This window comes from Talpa europaea (assembly GCF_964194135.1).
Source record: "Talpa europaea genome assembly, chromosome: 14".
Classification (NCBI taxonomy): Eukaryota; Metazoa; Chordata; class Mammalia; order Eulipotyphla; family Talpidae; genus Talpa; species Talpa europaea.
The window spans coordinates 19,730,902-19,737,363 of record NC_140082.1 but is presented as its reverse complement, the minus strand read 5'-3'; positions in this window follow the sequence as shown (position 1 = coordinate 19,737,363).

The window sequence follows — 6,462 nt, the reverse complement described above, 5'->3', positions numbered from 1 at the left end:
ACACGTTGTTAGGGGGAAGCAGGCTTATATTTCGTGTGCTGGGAAAAGTTTGTAGGGCAATTAGAGGTTCTTTGTCTGAGAAGAGACTGTAGGGGAAGGGGGGAGGCTCATTGTCTGAGTCCTCCAGGCAGGTATCCGCATTCCTGCCCCCCAGGTGGGCTTCTGGGTAGGCTTTTGCATTGTGGCCTGCTCCATGGACCTTTCATACCAGCCTTTTGTTGATAGGAAAAGGGGGAAGGTTCTTTCTTTGGCTACTTCCTGCTGAAAAGGGGCGAAGACCAAGGGGGTGGCTCAGGCCTGGTTATGAGGGTCTTCTGCAGGGATGGGAGAATATGGGTGGAGAAGGAGTTGGTTAAAGGTGGTAGGAGACATTTTCTGAATGCGAGCCTGTATGAATTTTAGGAGGCAAGGAGTGAAAAGAAAAAATAAGGTTATCATTAGTATTGGCCCCAAGAGTGGGAGGAGCCATGACACTATAGGATTTTGAAACCATGTCAGCGGAGAGTTGGAGTCCCCAGGTTTCCCATCCTATGTCTTTGCGTAGTTTTATTAAGGCTTTTACATTGTGTTCTACAATCCCCAATTTGTTGATATAGTAACAACATTTTTTCTGAGAAACAGGCAGGTACCCCCTTTATTAGCTGTTAACAAGTCCAGAGCCCGCCAGTTTTGGAGAGTGACCTGTGCCAGGGAGGTGAGCTGTCTTTGCAATGATGCTAAAGACACATAGGTTTTTTCTAAGGAGGTATCTATTCTTTCATGAAATTCCTGGGCAGTAATCAGGCTGTGTCCCAGGGCCCCACCTGCCATACTCACAGCTGCTATCGATGATGCCAGGCTGATTCCAAACATGACTGGAAGAAAGGCTGCCCGCTTAGTCTGATGTGGTGAGAATAACCAACCTAGCTCAGACTGTCTGTACAGAGCTAACTGTGGGACCACAAGGACTTGGATACGTGGGCCTGGAGTAGCAGAATTAATACACTGAGAGAGACAGCCATTGCACCAGAAAAAGTTTCCCTTTGCTGTTGTTCGCAGCACAGACGTAACCGAAATGTTAGAAGCACAGGAATGAAAGCTGACAAGGGCATCAGTTTGATAGCAGGGGTAGCTGTGATTGGAGTCCCATAGGGTGAAAGAGAGTTGGGGAGTCTGGCAAGCAGCGTCCGTTATTTTGGTGGTAGTGGTATTGAGATTAATTGGAACTGCCACCAGCAGAGGTCTCTGAAGGGAAGCACAGAGGAAACAAGAGGAGGTGTTAGTCTCAAAAAAGTCATTTAGGAAGGTTATAGCGTGTTGGATTATATGAATCCAGGTTGAGGGTGTCTCGGTCTTTTCTGATGATGTTAGCTAATTTTATAGGATTTGTTCTGAATGGAGGATGTCCTGGGAGACTTGGACTGTGGCATTTTGTGTAGGGACATATTCCCTTGAGATGGACAGTGTTGCCACTGGATAGGAATGCCAGCCAGTGCACACTGCGGCTTGGACTCCCTGTACCCAACGTTGGTCCCAAGGATCTGAAATAGCAGAGCTAACTTGATTCATATTGAAGCCCGTATTATGACGGACCAGAGAGAACATTTGGCCTTTGTCTGGAAGGTGCACTGTACATGACTAGTAAGGGCACCCCCATATTCTCTAAGGTATTTTTGCAGTGATCTAAGGTTTGATGGTAAAGAAACAAAACAAGGTGTTCATAGGGTTAGTAATCGATGAAAGAGTTAGGGTGAGAGTGATAAGTGCTGTGCATCCGGCCTGTGGGCACTCTGCAGTATCCACCTAGTGGGTGGTCTCAGTGGATCCTGAGACAAAGGTCTCCCTAACTTTGAATTTCCATACACATGACACTGAGCTAGGGGAGATTTTGACAAGAAATGCACATCCTAGCAGGACCCAGGTTATAACATACATACTGTTTGTCTTCAGGGGCACGTTTGACCCGTGATAGATGGTGCCAGGAGGGGTGTCCCAGAAGTGTTACCGCTGTAGGTGTGGTGAGAATAACCATGTGTGGGCCGGTCCACCAAGGCTGCAGTGGCTTTGGCTGAAGCGATTTGAGCAGGACTTGGTCTCCTGGATGTAGTGGTAGGGAAGGTTGGTTGAGGAGGTCGCGATCCGAGGCAGGACTGGGTAAGTACCCGTCTGTGTGTTCCTGGAGCAGTTGCCTGATTGATGGTAACAGTGGCCTAGGCAGCCCTCCGCTGACCGCGCACACCTTCTCAAGAGCTGTCAGTTTACAAACACAGGAGGCATCTGACAAAGGAGGGTTTGCGTTTTTTCCAGGATTTCAGGACAGAAATGGGCGGCAGAAAAGGGACCAGAGACAGGCAGGAGAGTGGCTGGGTTGAGAGAATTAGACTGAGTGAGACTCACCAGAGGGTTTTCAATAAAGAGCATATAGAAATACTGTAAACGGGAAGGAGTAAGAGTGGAGAGCAAGCGGGGAGACAGGATGTCCTGAAGGCAGTGCGAGGAATGTACTTGGACAGGTCTTCCCAGAGTAAGTTTGAGGGGTTCCCGGGTGATTTGGGCTGCCGCTGCCAGGACTCTAAGGCAGGGTTGCCAGCCCCTGACAGTGGAATCCATCTGCTTGGAGAGATAAGGGATAGGATGCAGGGCTGGTCCGAGAGGCTGGGAAAGGCCGCCTGCCGCAGTGCCCCAACGTACGTCTGTGAACAGGAGCAAAGGCTTTTCTGGATCAGGAAGGGTAAGGACGGGTGCCTGAAGAAGGATATGTGTGACCCTGCGGACTCTCCGGGGGATTGGAGAGGTCCTTCAGGGAGGCTTTTGCTGCATTGTAAAGTGGCGTGGCTGGGAAAGCAAAATTAGGGATCCAATGACGGAAAAGTCCAACCAAACCTAAGAAAGAAAGGATTTGTTTTGTCGATTCAGGGGAGGGAAGGTCCCGGATGGCCTGTTTGTGGTCCACTGTCAGCTGTTTGGAGGAAGGAGTTAGTGGAAGACCCAGATAGACGACTGTGGGAACTGAAAGTTGAGCTTTGGATGGGGAGGCAGTATCCTTTGGAGCACAGGAAGCTGAGGAGTTGTGCAGTGTGTTGTTGAGACAGTGGCAGAGAAGGACGTCAGAGGAGGAGTCAGCAACACACTGGAGGAGAGTGCTGGGTGGAGTATGACATGTCAGAGAGATCACTAGCTAATGCCTGAACAAACAGATGAGGCTGTCCCGAGAACCCTAAGGCAGGACTGTCCAGGCCAGTTGCTGGGAGGTGTGTGTCCGGATTTTCCTAAGGACAAGCGAATAGTAAGTAACATTGAGGATTTAGAGGGATGGTGAAAAAGGCATCTTTGAGGTGAAGCACAGAGAAGTGTGTAGTAGAAGACGGTATATGAGACAGAGGGGTGTAAGGGTTTGGCACTATGGGATGGATAGGCACCACCACTTCGTTAATGAGGCGAAGGTCTTGAACTAAGGGATAAGAATCATCAGGCTTTTTTAACGGGGAGAATGGGAGTATTACAGGGCGAGTTGATAGGAGTAAGGAGTCCCTTTTCCAGGAGTCGTTCGCTGATGGGTTTGAGACCCTGAGGGTGAGTGAGGGAAATTGGAAACTGGGCGTGAGAGGGAAAAGAAGAGGGATCCTTAAGGCGAATGAGGACTGGGGTACGATGGTTGGCAACAATCAGGATAGAGATATTTCAGAACAGGGGGTTGACAGTGGAAGGAGACGGCGGGACAGCAGGTAGTACTGAAGAGGATTAGGAGATGTTTGGAGCCGTGAGAGGATGAGAGCAGTGCTAGGGTGTTGGAACCATGAGAGAGTAGCCCTGAGTTTGGTCAGAAGATCGTGACCCAGGAGTGGTGTGGGGCAAGAAGGCATGACTAGGAAAGAGTGGACCAGTGGTCCTGAGCCGAGAAGGAAGGCCATCAGCACCTGTAACCAAGACCTGAGAAGGATAAACTTGACCGGATTAGGAGGGGACGACAGAGAAGGTAGCCCCCGTGTCAACCAGAAAGGAGATGGACTCACCTGCTACCTTGACCGTTACCCTGGGCTCCTCAAAGGTTATCGGAGTTGATAAGTCTGGGCCTCTTCAGTCCTCAGCCGCCAAACACAAGACCGCCGGTGGCAAGAGTTGCAGGGACTGGAAGGACTGGCCCACCATAGCCAGGCATGGAGGGACAGTCACTTTTCCAGTGACCCTGGACGTTTCAGATGAGGCACGGTCCCTGGAGGGCTGGGGTTGGGGCATTGTCTGGACCAGTGGCCTTCTTGACCACATTTGAAGCAGGCTTCGGCGGCGGTTGGTTGGTTGGGGCCCATGGGGCCCATTGTCGTCCTCTGTCGGGCAGCAGGCGCTGCAGTCATTGGAGGAGCAGGGCCTGGCGGTCTCAAGGCAGCTATTGGGGCCTGAGCTTGAAGCTCAGCCTTCTGGTGACTGCGGAGTTCCCTCTCTGCCCTGTCCCGTTCCTCTCGGTTGTTAAATACTGTAAAGGCCATGTTCAGCAGATCCCAGATAGGGGTTTGAGGACTGTCTTCAGCCTTTGGAAGTCAGGAGGGTTTTTTGAGGAAGACTGGGTAATCTCTCTGAGCTTATGAAAATTTATAGGTTTAGGCACTGCTGGTTGAAGACCAGCTAGGGGACAGGTCAGAGGTCAGGGTGGAAGAGAAGATAACATGTAATTATGACATGTGTGGTCATAGGCTTGGATAAGATAATGAAATTTTTTTTAAGTGTAGGTAGTGGGATAGTTTGTGAAAGAGCCAAGACGCTTTTCAAGTTGGGAGAGATCAGACAGAGAAATGAACATGGACTCTAACTTTTTCTTTAGTTCCCACCCACTTCTCTGAGGGGAGGGAGAAGAGGATCAGCAAGGAGAGGGTGTGGCAGCTAGGAGGTGAAAAGAAAGGGGAGGGAGGGCCTGGATTGGGGAGCTGGAGGAGGTGAAGACTGAGAATTTAGAGGATTAGAGAATGCAGAAGAGGGGTCTGGAGAGGGCAAAGAGAGAGAGGAGTCTCCAGACTTAGAAAGTATGGCAGGTTTTTTGGAGGGAGGGAAGGGGCGGGGCGCAAGAGAAAGACAGCCTGGCCCTAAGGATCTCTGACCATGTTCCATTGCGGTGACAGAATTGTTTAGGTCTGTAAGGACGGAGAAGTCAAAAGTGTCATGTTTGGGCCAGTGGGAGCCATTGTCCAATTGATACTGAGGCCATGCAGTGTTGCAGTAAAAGGCGAGACGTTTAGAGCGTTAGACGAGACGCTTAGGGCGTTATCCGGCCTAAGTCCCAACGGACCGAGGTTTGAGAGAAGGCATCCCAGTGGTGTGGCCGGGCTTGGCTTGGAATTTGCAGACCCCATGACTAAATCGGCTCCTTTTCCCAACTGACAGGGGGCACAGTGTCAGAAACGCAGCGTCCCACGAGCCTGACCTGGCCTACAGGGGGCACACCCCGGATCGCGGCATCCCCTGGTCCGGTTCTGGCCAACAGTCAGGGGGCAAACAAGCGAGGGGGACGTCTCCACCGCTTGGTTGTTGCCTAGACAGGGCACCTAGTCTGGACGGGCGTCCCCAAATCCAGGCCTAGGTGTAACAGGGGGTCGGCTGACGTGGGCCCACGGTTTACAGGACAGCCGACCAAAACAGGAGGTTAGGAGAGGAGCCGAATAGCCAGAGGCGAGGGCCTCCCAGGATGGAGGGTCAGGCAGGTGACTTACCCCAAGGATTAAGGCTGGTGGTGGGTGTGAGGTGTCTGCAATGGAGAGGGGTCCCAGGGACGAGAAGGCGGCCCCGGAGCCAGGGGACACACCTTCCCGGGTTTGCGGCACCAAGATGAAAGGTTCGGCGCGGTAAAGAAAAGGAGAGCCAGGCTACATTTCTCAAAGGGAGGGAAAGTTTATTGCGCCCCGGCGGACCTCACGCACCCAAGGTGGGGGTCAGTGAAGCCTAGCACGTTGTTAGGGGGAAGCAGGGTTTTATAGGGTGAGGAGAGGTCAGGTGGGTAGTTGGGCTCCTATGGCGGGAAAAGTTTGTAGGGCAGGTAGAGGTTCTTTGTCTGAGAAGAGACTCCTAGGGGGTGGGGGGAGGCTCATTGTCTGAGTCCTCCAGGCAGGTATCCACATTCCTGCCCCCCAGGTGGGCTTCCGGGTAGGCTTTTGCATTGCAGCCTGCTGCAAGGACCTTTCAAAGACCATGTGGTCATCACTCCAAGCAGAACTTATCAATTCCAGATTGTGAAAGAAGACACTCAGCTTGTTGAGGGTTAATCATTCCTGGGAAAATTTTAAAGGCTTATAGAGCAAGTTGAGGTGGAACCAACAAGATCACTTTTGAAGCTGGATTCTTCACCCTGGGCCCTTCCCCCATCGATGTGAACCCCTGAACCCACTGGGAGGGTGTGTTTCTGTGCTCACAGGTGAGGAATCAGGAGAACCATGACAGCAGGTTTACTTTGCTGCCCACACATATAGGGGAACCCGCAGCAGTTGGGAAGTAGTCAGA